Below are 24,437 nucleotides of genomic sequence, written 5' to 3'. Positions count from 1 at the left end.
CCTTTACACATTTTATAAGCTCTTCACGAGTTCTCAGTTGGTCAAAATACCATAATATGTAGGTTACGCACATACAACAAACGCATTTAGCCCAGCACACAGCATGGTAAGTTCCGTGGCGAAATACATAATAAAAGCCGACCAATCAGGTTGAGAACACATTCCTATGCCTTTAGGTTCGGTGTAAAAATGCCAATGTGAACACTAAGTGGACCAAACAAACCAAGCGGACCGAAATACAAATGTGAACACACCATTATACTCATAGTGCACTTCTTATTGCATTTTCAGTGTGAACACTACTTAATAACAAAACAGAAATTTCCGAGAGTGATCTCATTTGTATTTGTGTGTTAGAGATGTGTGTATCAGTTCTAACGTCACCCAAATCCGCTGCTAAAAATAAATCATCAACCCACCACCCATCCGAACATATGATTTTCTCTAATTTAGTGACCCGCACCTGATGGTCATATCACAATTATTCAAATTCTCAGTGCTAAGCATGATGATAGTATCATATTACACTGAGGCTGCTTTTTAATGAACATTTATTTAAAGTAAAAGTGCTTCTTTGTGAAAATGACATATCCTTAATAGCCTAAACAGAGGCTTTACTCCCTTCAAACTTACATTTTACACTCTTTCTGTCACTGCAACATCCCGAAGAATAGCATTGATATCCTTCTGCATACAAGGTTGATATTAGTCTTTGACTTTGTTTTTGCTGGCTGTCACCACAAACGGGCAATTGACTAAAATGTTGTTGACGTGCTGCTGCTTAGACGATTTATTTTTATTTTTTGCAAGATGACTGAGCATCACATTAGCGTATTATTGTAATAGATAATATGTGGATCCCACTGCAGTGACTTTGACATTTTCAAGTGCGTTTAGAATTATGTTTAATATGCTTATCTCTTCCCAACTAATTTGAAGACGTGTGGAACCTCTAACAAGACGGTATTCAAGGCCTTTTTGAAATATTAACCTTGTACTTTGTATTTTGCTGACACACCATTCTTTCACCAGGCATATTTTAAAGCTCCCCTATGATATTCCCATAATTTAGAATCACCTCTAGAGACATACATTTACTTTAAAACTATGTTGACTCAGGTTCATTTTCATCATAAATCATGTTAATATATACAAAGAAACTCAGATTTCTGAATATACCTTGACATAAGAGCATGATCACATGTAATATAGAATCCATGTACATTCTTATTGATTAAAAAGAAAATGTACTCGCGTCTTGCAGCGGTTATGGGTTTCTTGGTGGCTTTCTGCTGCTCATGCACATTACAGAGCGGCGTTGTCTCATGGGATATCATATTATGGACATTGATCTTATTGTGAGGAGGGCTTTTGACAGCAGGAGGTGACAAAACCCTCTGGGAAATATTATCCTCTGCTCCTGACATCACAGCGTTGACAGTTTGCATTAGCATCACTTGTACGGGATTGTGTGTAGGCAGCACAATATGTAAGGAAGTCATCCATTCTAGCGACTTTCCACAGAATAGTGACATTTATTTGTACAACCAACCTTATAATATGAAATATATTTGATTTCTTTTATAAATGTAAAATTTTGCATATATAAATATGCATTTATATAAGTTTCATTTTTAGTATATTTATAATATTAGGCATTGACTTTTTAAGTTAGTTACTTTGTAACTTGTAACTTTCTCTTTTGAAGCAGTAACCATATTTTCAGGGCTGCAGAACTGAAATGGGTCACTGCACCCGGGATGTATTTGGGCAGTAGTGTATCAAAATGGCATTACAAATGACTAAACGCCTCCAAGTGTGTTGAAATGATGGTCGGGATCATTTTCTTCTTGTAAACAACCTAGAAATGATCTGCAAACACAGCATCTGTGAGAGATAAATCTCTTAATTTTTTTTTCCCTCTGGCTTCTCTCTCTTTGGTTCCTCGTATTTTGAAGTTTGATGAATACCCTCATCCCCATCATCATTCATGTCGCTGTGAGTGGGAAAACAATTAGTTGTGTCCACTAATGAATCAAGATTGCCATGAATTCATTTTCATGAAAAGCAAATATGTTGTGGCAAGGGGGCAGAGGGTCAAAGCCCGCACAAAAGATGCTTTAAGTCAATTAGCTTTTTCATAATGACCACGACAGCCTTTGAACAAGAGGGGTGTCACCTTTATCTGTATTTATTCGTTGGAGATGTTTCTTCTTTTTTTAATTGGAAGCTTTTTTTTTTCACGTGGATATAAACAGTTTATATTTTTGGAGTGTTTGGGGTAATGCATAACAAGTATCATCAGTAACGTAATCAGATTACTTTTTTAGTAGCAAGTAAAGTTTCACATTACTTTTACATTTACAACAAAATAGTGTTACTTTTTCCAAATAAGAAACCCAAGTTAGTTTTTTTTTCCCCCATTTATTGACTGACAGCTTTCCTGTTCCCTGTCCGGTTCCTTCAGCCTGAGGCTTATTCATTTCACTTTTGGTGTAAAAGGGTCTTTACATTTGACAAAAACATAACTTTTTTTATTTGTTATTGAAAAAAATAAAACAAGCAAGTCCAACCCAGGTGAGAAAAAGTAACTCAAAAGTAATGTAACACATTACTTTCCATAAAAGTAACGCAATAGTTACTTTTGAGTAACGCAATATTGTAATGCATTAAAAAGTAACATTCCCCAACATTGCTTATTAATATGTGCACACTTGTTATGATCAGGAATTTAACTATGATTTTATTGTAATTCATTGCGTTTCTGTACAGGCACAATGGTTCTTTACGGGTTCATTTAAATGAAGCGTCCAAATGAACCGATTCACTAAATGAATTGGACTTGCTTCGTATGAAAGAAATCCTGAGGTGAGAGATTGTGTTTTATCTGCATGGGTCAGCAGCAAGCAAATGCAGGCGTGAGAATTAATGATCTATTGGCCTATAAACAGTTTGTGATACATTATTTTTGCTTGCTTAGAGAGCGACCAACTTTACCATGTTGTTATTCAAATGGCACTATGGACCATCTCTAAATTAAAGGTATAGTGGAGGATCTTTCCGAATTTTAGATAAGACCCGCCCTCTCCACTTTTTCAATAAGTTTGATTGATTCACCAGAATGATTGACAATTAGGAGGACCAATAGTATAGGTGATCCACCCGGAAGTAAAAAATCCTCCATTATACCTTTAAATGTGATACGATAAATAGCTGCATAAGCAAATTGCAATAGAGCCAACGCTGGGAATGGGCATTTGATATTGACCATTGGCTAAAAAATAAAGCCAGGTACAAAATAAAGTTGAGGATGCCTAGGCTGTATACCCTACTGAAACAGCCTATCTCCCATCATTTATGCCATTAAATAACCCTATTTGCTTGTCAAAAAAAAGAAAAGAAATTGGTATTCGTTACATCTCACAACCTATAATATTACATAAAATATCCAAAGCTAATTGGACCGATGTAATTTAATACCTGCTCAATGCCAGTTACATTTGCCTATGGTTGTTCAAGTGCTTTTTAGATATGCTCCTGCTCTGCCAGATTAAAATTAGTGTTGTTGAGCAAAATCTTAAGAGTAGATGGGTAGCGTGAAGAATGTGGTAATACCTCCCTTGACATTTCATCCGTATATCTTGACATTTTGAGAGTGTGAAGATTCCCGCTGTGTTCATCATGTGTACGGTCAGTGCCGGGCCATTCACGAATTCCTCACTGACAACATCTCAGGCATCAAATCTTGCTGCGTTCGCACAGAACACATTTGTGAATTTCACTGCACTCCTTTCCATTGTCTTTTATGTCAAATCATACAAGTCCAACGTCTTTGACCACAATTTGTGCAATTTCTCAAGCAAGAGTGCCGCGCTTTTAGAACGCCGTGTAAAAGTTGACGATGACCGTGTTCTGTATAGATAAAGACCTATTTGTGCTTCTTTATGAATTTAGAATTCTTTAAGAATGGCTTTCTTATATGGTCGTCAATCAAATGTTGGACAGCTAAAATTAAACTTACCCCAGGTTCATCTAATATCCAATACATAGATATTAAAAACGCTAGATATTTTAAAGATCTAGTTTGAAGACAAGTTTTACCTTTTATAAGTTTCTTTGCTTGGGAATTAAATAATTGAATTAAATTTTCAAATGCCCCTGCCACAAGGTACTTTTTAGATTTTAAGCTACAAAATATTAATATTTCAAATAAATGCTGTACTTTCGAACATTCTATTCAACAAAGAATCCTGAAAAATAAAATGTATCACGGTTTCCTCAAAAATATTAAGCAGCAACTGTTTTCAACATTGATAATAATAAGATATGTTTCACCAATTCAGCTTAATGATTCTGAAGACAATGATGATGATAATTCAGTTTACACTGAAAGACATACTATTAACTGTAAAAAGTAACTGTAAATACATTAATTAATTATATATATATATATATATATATATATATATATATATATACACACTCACCTAAAGGATTATTAGGAACACCTGTTCAATTTCTCATTAATGCAATTATCTAATCAACCAATCACATGGCAGTTGCTTCAATGCATTTAGGGGTGTGGTCCTGGTCAAGACAATCTCCTGAACTCCAAACTGAATGTCAGAATGGTAAAGAAAGGTTATTTAAGCAATTTTGAGCGTGGCATGGTTGTTGGTGCCAGACGGGCCGGTCTGAGTATTTCACAATCTGCTCAGTTACTGGGATTTTCACGCACAACCATTTCTAGGGTTTACAAAGAATGGTGTGAAAAGGGAAAAACATCCAGTATGCGGCAGTCCTGTGGGCGAAAATGCCTTGTTGATGCTAGAGGTAAGAGGAGAATAGGCCGACTGATTCAAGCTGATAGAAGAGCAACTTTGACTGAAATAACCACTCGTTACAACCGAGGTATGCAGCAAAGCATTTGTGAAGCCACAACACGCACAGCCTTGAGGCGGATGGGCTACAACAGCAGAAGACCCCACCGGGTACCACTCATCTCCACTACAAATAGGAAAAAGAGGCTACAATTTGCACGAGCTCACCAAAATTGGACAGTTGAAGACTGGAAAAATGTTGCCTGGTCTGATGAGTCTCGATTTCTGTTGAGACATTCAGATGGTAGAGTCAGAATTTGGCGTAAACAGAATGAGAACATGGATCCATCATGCCTTGTTACCACTGTGCAGGCTGGTGGTGGTGGTGTAATGGTGTGGGGGATGTTTTCTTGGCACACTTTAGGTCCCTTAGTGCCAATTGGGCATCGTTTAAATGCCACGGCCTACCTGAGCATTGTTTCTGACCATGTCCATCTCTTTATGACCACCATGTACCCATCCTCTGATGGCTACTTCCAGGAGGATAATGCACCATGTCACAAAGCTCGAATCATTTCAAATTGGTTTCTTGAACATGACAATGAGTTCACTGTACTAAAATGGCCCCCACAGTCACCAGATCTCAACCCAATAGAGCATCTTTGGGATGTGGTGGAACGGGAGCTTCGTGCCCTGGATGTGCATCCCACAAATCTCCATCAACTGCAAGATGCTATCCTATCAATATGGGCCAACATTTCTAAAGAATGCTTTCAGCACCTTGTTGAATCAATGCCACGTTAGAATTAAGGCAGTTCTGAAGGCGAAAGGGGGTCAAACACAGTAGTAGTATGGTGTTCCTAATAATCCTTTAGGTGAGTGTATATATATAATATATATAATCAACTTTTTTTCATAAGTTATACAAGATTCAGCTCATTCAAGTCAGTTTAATGTAATTTAAGTTGAAATTACTTAAAAATCCAAGTTGATTGTACCTAAAAATGTATGACAGCAATGATTGATTGATTGATTGATTGATTGATTGATTGATTGATTGATTGATTGATTGATTGATTGATTGATTGATTGATTGATTGATACAATTGATTTACATTCTGGGACAATTAAAAAATTATTTTTAATTTGTAAATATGAATCAAAACTAAACCAACGGGAAGTACAGAGCACATACATTTATCAAGAGACCTTTCATTTTTGTGATGAATTAAATCACCTTATTTCAAGACATTGTAACATTACGATAAAAATTTTTGCCAAGTGGTTGGCAGATACATTTCAAAATAATGTGTGTTTGGAGAGCAACCATGCTCTTGCTATGAGAAATATGGGGCAGTGCTGTCTGGGAAATTGGACATGACAAAGATGGTTAAAACATAGGTTAATTGCAGAAACCCACAATTTACCATCGAACAGAATTATTAAATCTATATGAACGCCCGGCTCTAAACGTCTCCTTTGGGTCACTTTCTTAAACACATTCCTGTAATGAATGGAAAATTGAATGGGCTAAACAGAGATTCAGTCTAAAAGTGATGTGAAGGATATATTTACAGATGGGGGATGACAACCTAAACCTTTTTCTTTCTTTTCGCTTTTAGAAAGAGGAATGAGATCTCTAGGGAGGATATGTTTGGAGAATTATAAAGGCTCCTCTAACATGTCACCTCCTCACTGGCTGCCGACCAGCCAAAGCCAACTGGAAGCAACAGATAAGAGGCCAGAAATATGTCAGAAGGATTTCCACAGAGAGAGAGAGGGAGAGGGAGAGCGAGTGTGAAAGAAATAGAGCGAGAGAGAGAAAAAGAGAGAGATATGAACGACTAAAGAGGCACAGTTAGAGTTTGAGGGAGTCAAACAGGCAGGACACAAAGGTAAAATCAATGTCCCCTTTAAGCCATAATCGATAGTCTTCACTGCGTAAAACACAAGAAAGAGAAAAGGAAATCAGTGCTTTAGTGTTCCCATTCATTACAGCCCAGTCACACACACACACACATATATACATATGCACCCAGAACGCTCACCAATGCCATTATTTATAGCTGTCGCATTGTAAAACGCAAACTGTGTGGTGAATTTATGGTTTACCTCCTGCAGCGACCTCAGCCAGTAGCGGATGCAGAAGGACACCGAAGCTGCTTGGATTCTTTGGTGACATGGAAGGCCCTTTGAAGATCAAACGCGTTCAGAGGGAGTATCGGGGCCCCTTGGTCGAGTGTAATTAAAACCTGGGTGAGATAGACATGCGCCAGAGCGATAATGAGACGAGGCTGCTTCTCTGCTAATCCTCCATAATTATGTTTAGCCATAAGGTCGGGCCTCCACAAACAACAAGCGTTGCCCTCTAGAAGATCACATACCAGAGCTTTCTCCAGCAGAGGATCGAAGGTGCGTCTTATTGTTCATCTAGGATAAGATCCCTGCATGTAATTCCTGACCTCAAGCATTTTCAAAGAACCTGCAAAGTACATGTCATATCTGTATGCAAATGCAGTTTTTTAGCTGACAAAATCATACAGGGGAGGCCGGGGCTAGTTGTCACAATTTTTTATATTTCAATGTTGGTCAGCAAACAATGAACCAGACTATTTAAATGTTAAGCAAGCAATCTCATTGGCTGCAGGATCTGCAGAGGCCAATCAGCTTGTGACATACGGTAATGATATGATTGCTTACAGACTGCATGTAAAGGACCTGTCAGCCTGCGCTCTCTAGAGTTTCATGACTGCACTTCATATTTATATCTCTCAGAATTGCAACTTTATTTCTCATAAATGGGACTGAATATCAGAATTACAACTTAATTTTTCATAATTGTACCTAATTTCTCAGAATTGATTTCATTTATTAATTGCATTATTTCTCATAATTGATTATACTGCTCAGAATTGAACTTTTTTTCTCATTATTGTGCCTTAGTTTATAATTGTTTTCATAGCTCACAACTGCAACTCTATTTCTGTGAATTTCCAACATTATTTCTGATAATTGCTTTTATATCACAGAATTGCAACTTCATTTCTCATAATTGACTTTATCACAATTGCAAAATGATTTATAATTGGGACTGTATATCTCAAAATGTGACTTTATTAAAATCTTATTAGTCCTAAGGTAGTCTGTGTGACAACTAGCCTTGGGTATCCCCTACCAATACAAGACACATGCTTTCAACAGCTTTAGCATGTCACACAATAACATCATGCAACAACACATGGTTTACAAGGTGAAAAACTAATGCTTTTTGATAGTTTTCTACGGTGACCGGGAGGGGACATGTTCAGTTCACTTAGTTTTGTCGTGGCCACAACATATAAACTTGTGGGAATGTGATATTAAGTCGTGGGAACATCATAATATCTCGTGGGCACGAGATCGTATGTTAAGGGAACGACATCCGTTTCTCGTGGCTACGAATTTTATAACATGGTAAACCGAATCTTCACACGTGACACGGGCTCCTCCTTTTACCCCGGTCATGATTTACTTTGTTATTTGTTCATTTAAGTTTCTCATAATTTGTTTTTGTTTATTGCCTTAAACAAGACTTTATTCGTGACCCGAGTAGGCCTATTTCATTCAAGCCAGCAAATTTCAGACGAAAAAGCCCATTTAACTTAAGAATGCCCATGTCTTAATGCCAGAGACCGCACTATATCTTTATATGACATTCCTAATTCAAAGTAAAATGTTATTTTATCAGTCATCTCCATCTCCGACTGCTGTATAGGCTATATGGTTACAGTATTGACCGGTGTGGTTCCCTCAACATAACTCGTGGCCACGAGAAATACGTCGTTCTCTCAAAATATGAAGTCGTGACCACAAGAAAAATATATCGTTCCCTCAACATATGATCTCGAGGCCACGACTTTACATCACGTGGTCACGGCATAATGATGTCGTTACCTCAACAAAATGATCTCGTGGCCACGATTTATTATCACGTTCCCACGACTTAATATGACGTTCCCACAAATTAATATCTCGTGGCAACAACCTATTATCACATTCCCACGAGTTTGTATGTTGTGGCCACGACAAAACTAAGTGAACCGAACATGTCACCTCCCGGTCACTGTAGTTTTCCTTGTAAAGGCTGGCTGGTAAATGTGTCGGCATTTACCATGAAATCAAGTGGAAATGAGTCAACCATTTACAGTGACTATCAGCCAATCAGAAAGCCCCGTTCAGAATAAGCCCTATACCCACAATCAGTGACATTTAAACTCCACAAAAAGCACGTCTGTACAAATGTCAGTAGTTTAACTTTTACAGTTGCACAGAAATGTGTTCAGGAGGTACACAATGAACTAAGACTCATTTGGAAATTGCATGATGAGTAGATACACGGTCGGTGCGCAAACACATGGACATGCATGCAAACAAACATTTTTATCTTGCTGACGGCTCTAGTGAGTTAATTAAGTTCCATAATGGCCGTCCAGAGCTTCATTTTCAGCCTGGCAATAAGTGTCCTTTCCTGGAAGAGTAAAGATCCACAATTATATGAAAAGGAAAATAAAAACTGTTGCATCCTAAAATATGAAATTACATCAGAATGCCATTGTGGGTTATTAGTGGTAAGAAAATGCTCCCACACTGGATGAAGATAGATGGTTTAGTGAGAGCGCAAGGCGCTCCGTAATGAGATCCAGCCCCTGTCTCTCCGTCTTTCACCTTCCATCGTGAGGTGATGTGCGAGGAGACGGTAATAAAAGCAGAAGTACCTGCTCCTGCAGGGCGGGCCCTTTTCTCCCATCCGCTTCCCCGCAGGCCGGCCGGCCTCCGAGCCTCTGCCTCATTTCATCCAGCCCTGCCTCCAATCAAAATCCAATCCCCTCTGTGGGCCACCACAGTCCCAGCGGAACCGCAGTAGAGCTCGCAAAGTCATTCAGAAGATGGCAGAAGGGCAGAACTCTGGGATGAAATTGTCCTTATCTCCCAGCACAGCAGTTTCTGTTGGAAAAAAAATACACATTTTCTAAATTAATTAATAATAGATCAAATGAATTTAAATTTGATCTATCTATTTCTAAATAAATAAAAGGGGTCTTTTATTTTTATAAAATGTATAATCTTATATATATTTTATAGAAAAAAAGTTGTAAACAAAATGTTTTAATTATTTTATAATAATTAATATTATAATAAATTAATATATATTAATATTTTATTATATTAATATATAAAATAATTTAATACATATAAAATAAAAATTATTTTAAAGTACTTAAAAATAATTAGAAAGTATATAATTATATATTAAGTATATATTATAATCTTTATACATTTGTAAAAATGTAACTTCAATTATGTTATTGTAAATGTAGTAAATTACCTCATATAAAATAAAATAAAATAACATTGCAACATTATGCAGCTGTTAAAAATAAATTATAATACATTTGCAAAACATGTATAAATAAAAATATGAATCTAAAACCATTTTATATAAATTAACAGATTTGTTTAATAGAAATATTAAATGTAAACTGAATACACTTTTTATCTTCCAACAAACTTTAATACCGTTTCCCTTTCATGCACATTATGAATAAAAATGTTTTGTCATCATTCATTTATACTTGCACATCCTCTTATGATACAGTTACAATACAGTAATCATTTCTCTCATCAGCACCAGCTGGATTTGATCAATACTGTGTGTGCCATGTGATGCATACACATCTCAATCCATCTCACCATTCAATTCCAATTGTTCCCTCGCCTCTTTGAAATCTTTTTTTTTAGCATACGTCGTAACATTTTCTCTCCTTTTTTGGCCTCTGCAATGATAGCTTCCATAGAGTGGCACAGATACTATTAGCTGTCAGACACAGAAGGGAACAAAGCTTTTCTCCAGCAGAGTAGGCCTACCAGAGAAAAAAAAGAAATCAGAACAGCTTAGCCTGTGATTTAGACCACAGGTAACAACACTTACAGTTGGACAACACGCACAAGCTTCACTATCAGGAAGAGCGATGGATGACAGCGAACTGAAAACGTCAAGTATTCATACTCAAATTTTACACACAAAAAACCCATAACCTGGAGCAAGCTCTAATACGCAGAAAGTGGATACACAAATCTATCTCATCTGCTCATTCTAAGCCTAAAACAGACACAGAAACACCATAAAAGTGGTCCATATGATTCACAGTGTTGTGTTGTCAACGAGTCAAATATTTTCAGTGAACCAGTTGATTCGTTTTTTAGAAAATCGGTCAAAATCAGTTAATCTCACTGGATCAACAGTTTGGTCACTCACAAATTGAATTTCTATGGAAGTATTTTTTTAGGGCTTGCATTTGTATGCATTTCACAAATGTGAATATTTCAATTCAAAACATTTCACGCACATTTTCATTATTAAAATTCACTAATCCATATTCACCTTTCAGATTTCACCTACAAAATGTCTGTTTCAAATACAACCTATTATATTCGACAGGCAAATTTCGGTTATTACAAATTCGCTTCCAAAAATTCGGTGGTTCAAATTCGACAGAAAATTCAACATTTCACATCCGGGAACTGCAGGAATTGCAGTAGAGTGCCGATTCATAATATCCATCTGCTGTTAGTCTTCCTCACCAGTAGGGGGTGCAAGCGCTTGTTGACTAAGACCAGAGCAACAGTTAGAGCAGAGAACGTCTAATGAGGGGAGAAGTGCCACTCAATAAACTTCCGGTTACAGTTCCACTCTTGTTCCATATGAGGGCGCTCACATGACGAGTGCAGAATGAATGGAGGTCTATGGAGCTATAGGCTACCGCTCAAAATATACTTTTCTTAGGATATAATTTTTTGTCTAGTAATTTGAATGTTGTTTTCGAAAGGGGATGCAAAGAAATTACACATTGCTAGGTGTTAGATTTTTTAGAGTCACTTATTTGCTTTAAAAAGTCTTTCAAAATGTCATGAATGATGACGTCATTAGCAGAATGCTAGCGTGTTATAGGCAACAACAACTCAACCTGTAAGAAATCGAAAAGAAATAAGTACTCGTTCATTCAACTTTCGATCTATAACCCATGTTGAACTTGCAAAACCTACAATCAAATCTGAGATTTCTCAACGGCAATCGGGTGAGGGAGACAAATTTAGCCGTCTAGCCCCATAGACTCCCATTCATTTTGCACTCATGGCGAGCGCCCCCAGTGGAACTCTGATTGGAACTACAACCAATAGGACTTAATAGGGCGTTGGAGTGATCAGGCTTTCCGTAGACGGGCTTTGGTTAGAGCAAGTTGTTCATTCATAAAAACGGATTTAAAGAAATGGGCAAGCGGTAAGTATTTGTGATGATTATCAGGGCCAGTATATTTATAGAAAATCTGATAAAGATGATGCTGATGTACAGATTAAACGTTATCAATAGAAATTTGAACAACAAATATAATTTTACATTTTGTCAACATTTCTCACTATATAAAAAACTAAACAAAATGACTAAAATTTAAATGAAAACAAAATTTAAAAAGTCAAAAACGAATTCAAATTATTAATAAAAACTATAACAGTATCTAAATGAAAATAACACTGTCTTGAAAGCTTCATTCCCCGTTATATTGCGGTTGCATATCTTCAATATTTCTCCTGGAAGAATTAAATTCATACGTTTTTCATTTTTGGTTGAACGTTCCCTTTAAAAGACCTGTTTTCCCAAAAGCCATCATGACTTTGACTGATAACAACAAAGCAGAGGTCTGCTTATATTGCTGTATTCAGGAACAACCTCTCTATTTGAACCAAATTAAATAAGGAGACATGCGGGAAACGGTAATCAGGTTTGATGTTGATTTAAGCCATTCTAAAAAAGTGCCCTTCATTCTGTATGCCCTTGATTTTGGAGGGCACTCAGATAACCCATCTTAGCATCTCATTCTGATTGGTAATTAAATAAGGGACATGTGGTTGATTGGTTGTAAATACAGCTTGGATTATTCATTTGAGAAGAAACAGTGCGAAGCGTAAAACGACAGATTTAGGCCTATATATTAAGAAAAGTCAGCAAGTCAATTTCACTTCCACGGACAGAGGCGGTGGAGAACAGACTGTGAGCGTTCGCTAGATATTACTCAGAGTGGCCCAAGCCTTGTTTTGAGTAATACTGCATGATGTTAATAGCAGCCCTACCGTGCATATGTTCCTTGCATAAATATATTCCACCACTTGACGAACCAGGGAAGCGGTGCCAAGCTTTACGATATGTCAGTCACAACTCATCTCAGCAAGCTGCTGAAAAGTTTCAGCGAGGCAGCTGTCCAAGACACTTTACAGTGTGCATCAAATCAGAGAACATTGAGGGAAGGGTCGTGGTTTGGTCGGTGCCGTCACAATCACATCTTTCACTAAATATGCTACTGTAGCTCTGAATATAAAGCAGACTGAGGTCAACAGTAGAAAAACTTCTTTTTATGCAAAGTAAAGCAAGATATTTGATTCAGTGAACATTCAACATTCAAATCAGATTTTCCTTCAACTGCTCAGCTCAAATACAATCTTCGATGATCCGAGGTTTAAATAATTGAGGGTACCGTGAAGCAGGAGATATAAAAACATTTCTACTTGACCGAAGCCTTGATCAAATTGCTTGACGCGTGGATCTGAGCAAACTTAAACATCGCATTCAAGACTGTCAAGCTTGCATTTTCTTTTAAACATCCAGCTTATGAATTGTTGATGAACGTCAAGCAGCTGCTGGACAAAATGATGTCTGGATGAAGTGATTTTGCCATGACTGCTGGTTTTGTTCCAGGCAGTGAAATAAATAATTCTGCACATGATCTCATTGTCCAGACTGCTTTAGAAACACATCAACAGTACTGGAGGGGGGGAAAAATCATATGCTTTTAAATATAAAGGTTCCTAAGGTTTGATAACCCAACAAATGAACCTTTTTAAGTGCCACAAAGAATGAGATATGTTAGATTTGATTTATTATGACACCAAAATGTTAGATACCAGCTACAATTCTCTATTCCTATTTCAATACCACAGCTAGTCTGGCTAATATGAATTTAAAACATTATTAGAGACAAGTAACAGTAGTTTTCAGATGGAAACATTGAATGAAATAATCAAATGTAAAATAACGCCGGATAGTCTTCACAAATTAAATATAGATTAATCCTTATTGAAGTTACAAAAGTTATTCGGTCAAGAGCAGTGAATGATTTTATGAAATATTAAAAGTATAGCGGAGGATTTTTTACTTCCGGGTGGATCACCTATACTATTGGTCCTCCTAATTGTCAATCATTCTGGTGAATCAATCAAACTTATTCAAAAAGTGGAGAGGGCGGGTCTTATCTAAAATTCGGAAAGATCCTCCGCTATACCTTTAATGATTTAATGATTTTAGAAATAGTAGGCTGCTGTCACTTTAAGGCCCAATGCACGGATCCAATACACTGATCTCGGTCAGAGCCTTTGAGCTTGGTAAAGCCACAGTTTCCTCCTAATCTCTAACCGTTTCTCCTCCATATCGCTTTAAAATATAGCATTCTGTGCAGAATTCAAATGGATCTGATACGTTTTCTAGTCTGCGCCGACTCAGATCCGCACTGTGCTATCGTGTCTCTGGACCGAAGCAGACTGAGTTCATTTGCCCCAAAGGAAAGCATATTTACACTGTCTAAATCGTTCCCTATCACCGCACTATGTGCCATTCACTATGTAGACAATAGTAAATGTGTGAACAAATGACTGATTTTAGCTGCAGCTTCAGCGTCTATTTGGGGGCGGGACGCTGTAGATTCTAGAGGGGGTAGAGCTTATACCGTGAACGAGATTATAACGCTATTCCCCGATGCTGACGTACAGATCAAGCGCTATCAATAAAAATCAGATCAATAAAAAAGACAAATATCATTTTACATTTTACAACTTTATTTTATTTTATACTAAAAAAACAAAACCAAAAGTAAAAAATGTTGTTGCTGAAATAAAATTTATTTGCCAACATTTCCTCTCGCTATTTAAAAAACTAAACAAAATGACTAAAACTTTGACTAAAATTGAAATGAAGTCAAAAACGAATTCAAATTATTAATAAAAACTATAATAGTTTCTAAATGATAATAACACTGGCTTGAAAGCCCATTATCTTGCGGATCCATGGGAAAGAGTAGCTGCTTCAGCATCTATTTTGGGGGGCGGGACGCTGTATATTCTAGACGGCATTTGATTGGACAGAAAATCTGATGAGAAGCTAAAGTGCAGAGTGATGTCATCAAGTTTCAAATGCTTATATCGTCTAAATGTGAATTGTGTCATTGTTTGGAACACACTAGCTTATAAATAACAGTAAGGCTAACATATTCATAGCCTGCTAAAAGCCCAAAAAATAAATTCCCCTATTTCATGGGGACTTTAAACTTGATGCAGCACTGAGCTGTCAACTGTGCCGAGCGTCGTTCACGTTTGTTTACGCGTCAACCATACCGAGTTTATCGTAGAATATATTACTTTAAATATATATATATATATATATATATATATATATATATATATATATATATCATTTCTATAAAATACAGTAAATAAAATAATGAATTATACAACGGCAAGACCTAATCAACATTCCTTCACTCATCATGTGTTCTGTTAGCGCGTGAGCCCACGGCGCTAATGCAAACTCAACGACCAGCTGCAGTAATATGATAATGATCCTCTTTCAGCACGTAGATGAGTCAACGTTCGCACACAGACGTGGGGTTTGGCTGCAGGTGGTCTGTCTCAACACATCACTTCATGCAGCACGCTCATTTGTGCAGACAGGTGTGTGTAGGACACAATCCAGTCGTGTAAATGGTACAATTACAGTCAAACCGAGGATTGCGATGGCGCACAACGCTCGAGAGTTTCAGCGAGAAAAATAACAATGGGAAAGCGTGATTATACTTGACAGTTCTGTCTGTTTATAGCATTTAAGACCTTTTCATGGCTATTTGTGGCTGTCCGTTGCAGTGTGTTTACATTATACAACATTGTCGCTGTGGGTGTAGGTGAACTTCGATTTTTTGCCGTACAATAATCCCCGTCAGATGTGTCTTGCATTTGTTCTGTTCCTTTAAATCCTCCTGTCAGTGCGTGATATTCCTTTCTGCCACATGTGCAAAACATTTGAACGAAGCTCCACAATGGCTTTACAGCCTCTCCTTCAGTCGAGCAGTGTCATTGGCCTTGTGTCAGCAGTGCATTGTGGGAAAAGCACAGTCCCAGCTCTAATTCTAATTCCCGTTTCTGAATGCATGAATAGCCTAACTGTTATCTGTTTAATTGTACTGTTCCTGAAGCCAAAGCACTGTGCAAAACGCTGCATCTCCCTCACCTTCAGGTTGACAGGGGGGTATGGAAGATGCTGAGGACAGGTAGCAGCTGTATTTTATTATCCACGGTGCCTTCGGGGAGCTGACTACACTGTAAGTTTGTCATGCAGGATTGATGACTCTTTTCTATCTGAAAAAATATTTAAATAAGATGCTGTAATCCCTGAGGATGGGACGGCCACAATGAGCTTTAATACTGCCGGCGCTTTCCGGCTGCTGATATGAGCTTCATTCATTTCAGAGTTTACTTGCTTATTTATTTCCTTCCCCTGTCATATCTTTTTAAGCGCAGAATCGACGGATACCTTGGGCCGGAGCACTTTAATTAAGAGCCCCGCTATAAATCACAATTTTAGGCTGGTGCGTGTGATCTGAACTTTGTATTTGTTTTTTTTTACAAGCATTGCAGGTGAAACTTTACAAAGGCTGATTTTTGCACTGCAAACATCTGTAATGTTAAGTTTCATTCAGACGGCCTTTATTCCATAGACTTCCAACAGCTTTCAGTTGCCATAGTGACAGTGAGAGCTCTGAAGAATCGAGATCCTGAACTGTATGAGGAATGTTTGCATTTTTACCATTCCCTTGCACACACATTATGTCTTTAAAACAGTAATGATTGCTGTCTCGGAAACTCTCATCTCAGGGGTTTTTGAGGGAATGCCTAGAAAGAAAATGATAAAAGATCTTCTTTTTTTTTGTTGAGGAGCTATAATGGCACATGTATGCCATTATATCATACATGTATGATGTACATGTTATGTATATTAACATAATATTGTATCCCTCCAGGATTTCACGATATTTTTTGTGTGATTTTTGCGATTTTGTGAAATTACTGATTTTGTGGTGGTAATTTCCAGAAATTTGCGAAAAAATGTGCGATTTTTATATTTTATAATTAGGACATCACATTTACCATATTAGTATTATGTCAGATGCACAATAGTCATGCATGACACAAATCACAAACAAAATGCATAAAGCTTGTTTATTTTGGTCTAATAAAATTCTCATCAAATTAACTTTTAAAACAACTTATGGGCAATTTTTCTACCTGACCTATGTAGCAGGTGTACTATTACCCACCATAATAGCAGGTGTAGTAATTTATACTGTAGAACTGTGTGTAAATCCTGAGTTGAGGGGTCCTGAGCTGCAGAAGGCAACCAGTTACTTACAGTGCGGCGTTTTGCATGGCGTCCCCACTGCGTATAGCTACGCAATACGAAGTGACAGTTCGAAAGGGAACTAACTACTTGGTTACTATCATAACCTCAGTTCCCTGAGGGTAGGGAACGAGTATTGCGTAGCCGGCCGCACTATAGTAACCTGGCAAGTTGTTGCTTCAGTCGTTAAACCTGCTAAAATGGCGTTTTTCGAGGACTAAAAATCGTCTGGTGCGTTCCAGGCAACCTGTAACCCGTGTTTTTCCAACCTTATACCCGTGAAAGTGCACTGGAACGGCAGTCAAACCCGTGACTTCCCACCCGTGAACTCGTACTAGATCGATGTACTCCCAGTTACGAGCTCTGACGTCACATAGCCCGCGAAACCATACAAAACAACATTGGCAGCCCCTACGGATGCAGTGTTTCTGCAGGCGGTACACGGTGAGAATACACTTTAGGACAATATAACGTTGCACTCAAATTAATAATAATATAATAATAATAAATAAACAAGGAGTAAGCACCTTTGGCGACAGAAATTATTACAAATGCGCATAAGCCCCGTATAAGGTCCGCCATGCTGGTTTGTTTACATCTAGCTACCACAATTCCTTGCGCTCAGGTAGTTCGGCGTGACTGGCCTGGAACGCTACAAAGTCGAGAGTCGTGGTTTGAAGTCGTGATTTACGTGCTCAAAAACCTGCCTGGAACGCATAAAATTGATGTGTAAACTTCTGTTACAAAAAGTGATAAAAGTGTATATATATATATATATATATATATATATATATATATATATATATATACTGTATATATATATATATATATATATATATATATACTGTATAGTATTTATATCATTTAAATTATATTAAATATATAAATGTATATATTATTATTTATTAAAAAAATATATATATATTTTAATTTTTTATTGTAAAAATGAATTATAATATATAAAAAATATATACAAATTTATTATAATAGCTTAAATAAAAGTATATACTAAAAAACACCAAATGGGATCAATATACATATTGGCTGTGTATATTTTTCCCTAATTTCATTCCGAGAAGGTTTATTGTCCATTCTTGTTAAATGAAATAATTGAACAAAACGCAAAAATGTATGCATGGCATATATACAGTATATACTCTCTCTCTCTCTCTCTCTCTCTATATATATATATATATGCCATGCATAATTTTTTGCGTTTTGTTCAATTATTTCATTTAGAAGAATGGACGATAAACCTTCTGGGAATGAAATTAAGGTAAAATATACACAGCCAATTTCCCTTTTTATTGTGACTAGTAAATCATGTGGCACATTTTCCCACTGCAGTTAGTGAGGCATGTAGTCATGTGTTTGCTGATTGCCGGTCTCAAGGATAAACCATTAATCTCCTCTCTGATGTTGTGAATGATCTCTCGACTTCCGTTTTTCTCTTCCGAGAGAGAGAACAGGAGGGTAATACGGGAAAGGAAAGCGTGTTTCCTTTTCTTCTCCTCCACCTTGTTTTATGTTACCTCTTGATTTATGAGGGCTGGGTCATCACTGATTGAGATGAGCATTTGTGCTGCAAGAATTATGGAGTATGTCTTCTTACCCAACTCCAATTCTTCCACCTCTTCTACAGCATGATCCAATTTTCAACTCCAGCTCTTTCCCACACGTGGAGCTCATTTCTCAAACCCTCATGCCGATGCCAGAGAAATCTGAAATATATTTGCAGAAATGTATGTGGAGGAAGAAATCATATGATCAAACCTTTAAAAGTCTGACTTGCGTATTTGCTTTTATTCTAGATTTCCCAAATCTGCATGAAAGTGGCCAGTTTCAGTTCAGTAAAAGAAGGGATTTTACGACGTCTACAATTTCTGCATTTTACTGAGGGAAGCCTCTGGTAAACAGTGAGTAATGATTTGTTGCTATGCTAGAGAAGAATTATCAATAACTAATGATTTCATGCTGTCAATAATGAAATGGAAACTGATTATCATGTTAATGTGACTATGCAAATGTCAACTCAGAATTGACACTTGAATCATAGAGCCATTGATAAAATGGAGGAATGTTAAATATGGAAAATGAGTTTGATAGCAATGCTTTGCTCTCAAATCCTTACAATACTGTAGAAAATTATGTTAAATTTCTGGTTAAAACAAATAATTGTTTTTGCTTAAGTTTGTAATATCATTAACTGATATATAATAATAATTGTTTACTAAAATCTGCTTTGAAAACATACTGAAGAAAATATTTGTATAATATTTTTTATTGCATTATATAAAATGTATTGCATTATACAAAAACACCCTAATATGCATAATTGATATTAAAAATGAAACAAAACCTAGATTTTTAATCAATTCAAATCTAATGCCTCACACAGTGAATTCTGGGATGTATAATATCAAGGTGAATTTAAAAAAAGATTGGCCACAAAAGTAAATGTATAACATAGATATTCAAGGTGATTTATCATTTTTACTGCTAATAAACAATTTTATATTATTTTACAGTAAAAATACATGTATTCTCTTGTTGAATCATACAGTATATAATCTTTAATATAGTGTTTAACAAACCATAATTCTTTTTACTGTAGTATTTTAAGACTATACTATACTACAGAAAGCGCAGGAATATCAGGTAAACTCATCCTCCTCGTTTTTCACCCTCCTCTGCAGCACTTTTTATTTTTTATTTTTCCTGGAACCATTAACCACAACAAGCCCACATCAGCTGAGAAGATAAAGTAACAACAGAAACATGAAATGAACAACAAGGGAGAGCATAGAACAAGTCTCCCACTTTTCACTGCAATTAGTATGACTGTAGACTTATTTTTGAACACACACACACACACACACACACACATAGATTATTTCCCAATGCATTTGAAAGCAGAATGGAGTCATTGTTACTGGTGTTTGTGGCTGAAATGCAGGCCGCTCAGAAGCTCCAGCCCTCCCGCTGCTTCTCTCGGGCCCCCGGCGGCTTCTAAAGCCCCTCTCAGTCCGACAGAAATCTACCACCATGAATCAACGGATGCACAAATATGTACCGATACGGGCCGGCTGGCAGCCAAAGTGCTGTATATGAAAGCAGTGATAAAGTTTGTTACCGCTGAAGCTCAGGCTGAAGCTCTGTGGGTGGAAGAGTTACGGGGGAGATTTCTTTACTGCATTAAAGCATGAACACTGAGGAATTACTTCAGAATTTGAAACTATATTGCATCAGATGGAAAAGATTCACCTATCTAACTACTTAATGCACATATTATAACTGAAACTAGACCAAAAAAAAAAAAAAAACCATTTTAGCATTTTCAGCTAGTTGTTTCCCATTTTCATTTAGTTTAAATTGATGTATGAAAAAAACTAAAATAAAAATTAATTAAAACTAAATTGACATATTTAACTAAGAACAAAAACACAAGCACAGAATTGAATAAAAAATATCAATAAAAGCTATAATAGTATCTCAAATGAATGATACTAAATTAACACTAATGCACATTTTTTAATTCTTAAAACATGATAAATTTGCTTAATAGCTTCATCAATAAAAGATCTTAAAAGTCACTGTGACAATACAAGGCTTTTGAAATAATAATAATATTACATTTTATTTGTTGGCGCCTTTCAAGACACCCAAGGACCTTACCAATATCTTCCTAAGAATTTTCTTAACTTTGTACTTAATAATCTTCCTAAGAAAAGTCTACGTCAGATTCATGACATGTTCTTAAGCAAAAGAATTGTTTGCACCTTTGTTCTTAGGATTGATGAATCCCACGTCTTCGTAATTGAAAGCGCGTGCCAGTTGTTCCTAATCAGCATAAGAAAAAGCCAGCAAATTCCCATATAAGGACGTGATGACACTTCAGGGCCGTGTGCAAGAAAAGTTGGAGAATGTCCAAAAGACGCACAGACAGTGGTCCACCGATCACCAAGCGAAAAAAGAACTTCAGTAATTCTGAAATAGCAATTCTACTGCAACAGGTAAATGCCAAACGAGGCATTAATTGCTGATGTAAGGTGTAGTATTAGTGCATACTATGATTATTATCATTTTTTTCAACAAATGATCAGAAATACATTACAGTAAAACACTATCATTGTAAACGACTGTAGAATTAAACAAAACGCAGTAACCAATTATTTGGATCAAACTGTCATCACTCAAATGTGCGTAAGAGTGCTCTTGAGTGTGCGTAGATTTTGTTCTTAACTAAGAACATCTCCAAGATAAGAAAACATTAGTGCATGTCAGAATCTTCGTAAAAAGTGTGTAAGTGGGGTTTAAGAACACATTTATTCGTAAGAACGGTTGGTGAATGAGGCCCATTAATACAAGCCCACCAATAATCAAAATAATGAGTACAATCTAGATGCTACAAACGAAGTCCAGGAAATGAAAAATTGGAATGATGAAATTTGTGTAGGATAAGCTAATCTAAACAGATGTGAGCGTCCAGTTGGTGAATGTGAGGTGGGAGAGAATTCCAAAGACGTGGGGCAGAGCGGCTGTAGAACTGAATGTTGGTACAGTTAAAACTGCAGCCGTGGAGGAGCGAAGTGTTCGACGAGGATTGTAGGGAAGAAGCAGGTCTGAGAGGTATGGTAATGGAGGAGAATTGTGTAGTTGATCCGGTAAGAAACAGGACGCCAGTGGAGCTGAGTAAGAAGCGGTGTGATGTGGTCAGTTGATCTGGTGCGGGTGATAATCCGAGTTCTGAATGGATTGGAGGCGAAGGAGAAGTTTATTTGTGGTGCCAATGAGGAGGGCGTTGCAGTAGTTAATGCGGGATGTGACCAGGGCATGAACAAGGACCTGTGTATTGTGTTGGGAGAGGGAGGGGCGGAGGTGGAAAGTAAGCAGTCCGAGTGATATTGCTGATGTGAGGGCCAAAGGAAAGTGCACTGTCTAGAATGACACCGAGACTTTTGATTTGGGAGGGGGTGGGAATCGGAGAGCCATCAACTGACATGGTAAACGGGTAGGACGTACGGGTAGAACTGAAAAGATGTAGTTAATATAATTGCACGCAAGCCTATTAATATCCTGCTTAACATCTTAAATGTTTAAGCATGCACACTCCAGTCTTTATTTCTCAGGCTGTATCTGATGACATATACTCGCTTTACAATCCTCTTCAGAAACTTCTAGAACTGCATAATTGCAGCCTAGTGGTGATTATAGAGAGAGAATGTGTAGGTAAATTGCTTAACTGAGCTGATAAGAGGAACAAAGGCGATGCATTTGGAGCTTTATTACCCTCCGCAATAATTCACTTCTGTGATTAGGTGCAGAATGAAGGCTGAGCCAGATTTTTTCTTTTAAACAACAGAAGGCAAGAGGGGTTTTCGAACACACACGCATACAAAAAGGAGTATATTTGTGATGTGCTGCTTTCGGAAAAGAAATACTTTTTTATTTATAAAATGTATATAAAGTATGATTTTCCCATAAAGCAAACCATCCAGATAATAACAAAAGTCCAAGGCCAAACAGGGGAATCCAGGGACACAGGCAGAAAATGACAATGAAACACAAACCAGAAATAAATCTTAGAAATGCAGTTGTGACACACTTCGCAATGAGTGACCACGAGTTAACCAGGCTTATATAGGGTGAGCTAACAAGGCTAATGAGACACAGTTGAAACAGAGAATGTCTAATAAGGGGAGAACTTCTGAACTGGTTGCAGTTCCACTCTGGTTCCATATGAGGGCGCTCACAGGACGAGTGCAGAATGAATGGAGGTCTATGGCGCTATACCCCTCAAAATCCACTTTTCTCAGGATATACATTTTTTGGGGGGTGTTAGATTTTTTAGAGTCACTTATTTGCTTTAAAAAGTCTTTCAAAATGTCAATGACGTCATACACATCGTACGACCAGAGATACTGCTTTACAGCAGTCCTTCAGTCACTTTGGTGCTTTCGCGCTCTGCACTTTCTTTTCTCTCGAGGCATCGACAACACAGCTGACACAGGTAAATACACGTGCTAGAAGAGTTTTTGTTTTGTTGTTTTAAAAGACCACGCCGAAAATACACACACACACACACACACACACACACGATGCCATCAAGCGGTATCTCTGGTCGTAATCAGTCCTTCACTGACCAATCAGCGTTCATTAGCAGAATGCTAGCGTGTTATGGGCAACAACAACTCAACCTGTCAGAAATCAAAAGGACATAAGTACTCGTTCATTCAACTTTCAACCTATAACCCATGTTGAACTTGCAAAACCTACACTCAAATCTGAGATTTCTCAACGGCAATCGGGTGAAAGAGACAAATTTAGCCGTCTAGCCCCATAGACTCCCATTCATCCAGCTGGTGACCATGACAGAACTATAAAATAATAAATAATAAAATAATAATAATTAAGAAACCCTGCACAGCTTTTTACTAGCTGGCCTCCATTTCACAAACTATTAATATCAATAAAGTAGGCTACATTTGAGGACCCTTACATTTTTAGAGAGTTCACTATGGGGAGAAATACGTTACTCAGAGTTCAAGTGTTTCTGATGTTACCAATGTCTCTCACTAGTTCTAATGTACCTAAATTATATAAAGGTCTATTTAACATTATATAAACGCATATAATACAATTTTTCTGTGGTGCCTAAAGTAGATTAGACCTCGCAGATTTGCATGTAACGAGATTAAAACTAGATGGATGCATTCGGATTTCCGTCTGTCTAACAAAGGCACATTTCTATTGCTGGGTGTAAATGCATTGTGTAGACATCATTATACAGATATTTTGAGGATATATGGACTGAAGAGTGTAAACAGGGCCTTAGATGTTTCAGAGAGGCTAATTTTGGATCTTTTGGCTCAGCAGTGCCCTTTCTAGAAATCTATCTATTTATAAGCTTCACCATTTGACTGTATTTACACAAACAATGCTCTATTCTGTAAGATAATTTAAGTGTTTATACATCATGATAGTATTTGTTGCTCTACCTTTAATTATGCAGATTTAAATTAAATAATTTATTGGCAGTAGACTGAGAATCTAATGGAAATCATTGATAATGAAGGGAAAATAAT

This window comes from Rutilus rutilus, assembly GCF_951802725.1.
Source record: "Rutilus rutilus genome assembly, chromosome: 23".
In the NCBI taxonomy this organism is placed as follows: domain Eukaryota; kingdom Metazoa; phylum Chordata; class Actinopteri; order Cypriniformes; family Leuciscidae; genus Rutilus; species Rutilus rutilus.
Note: the sequence above shows the minus strand (reverse complement) of the source record.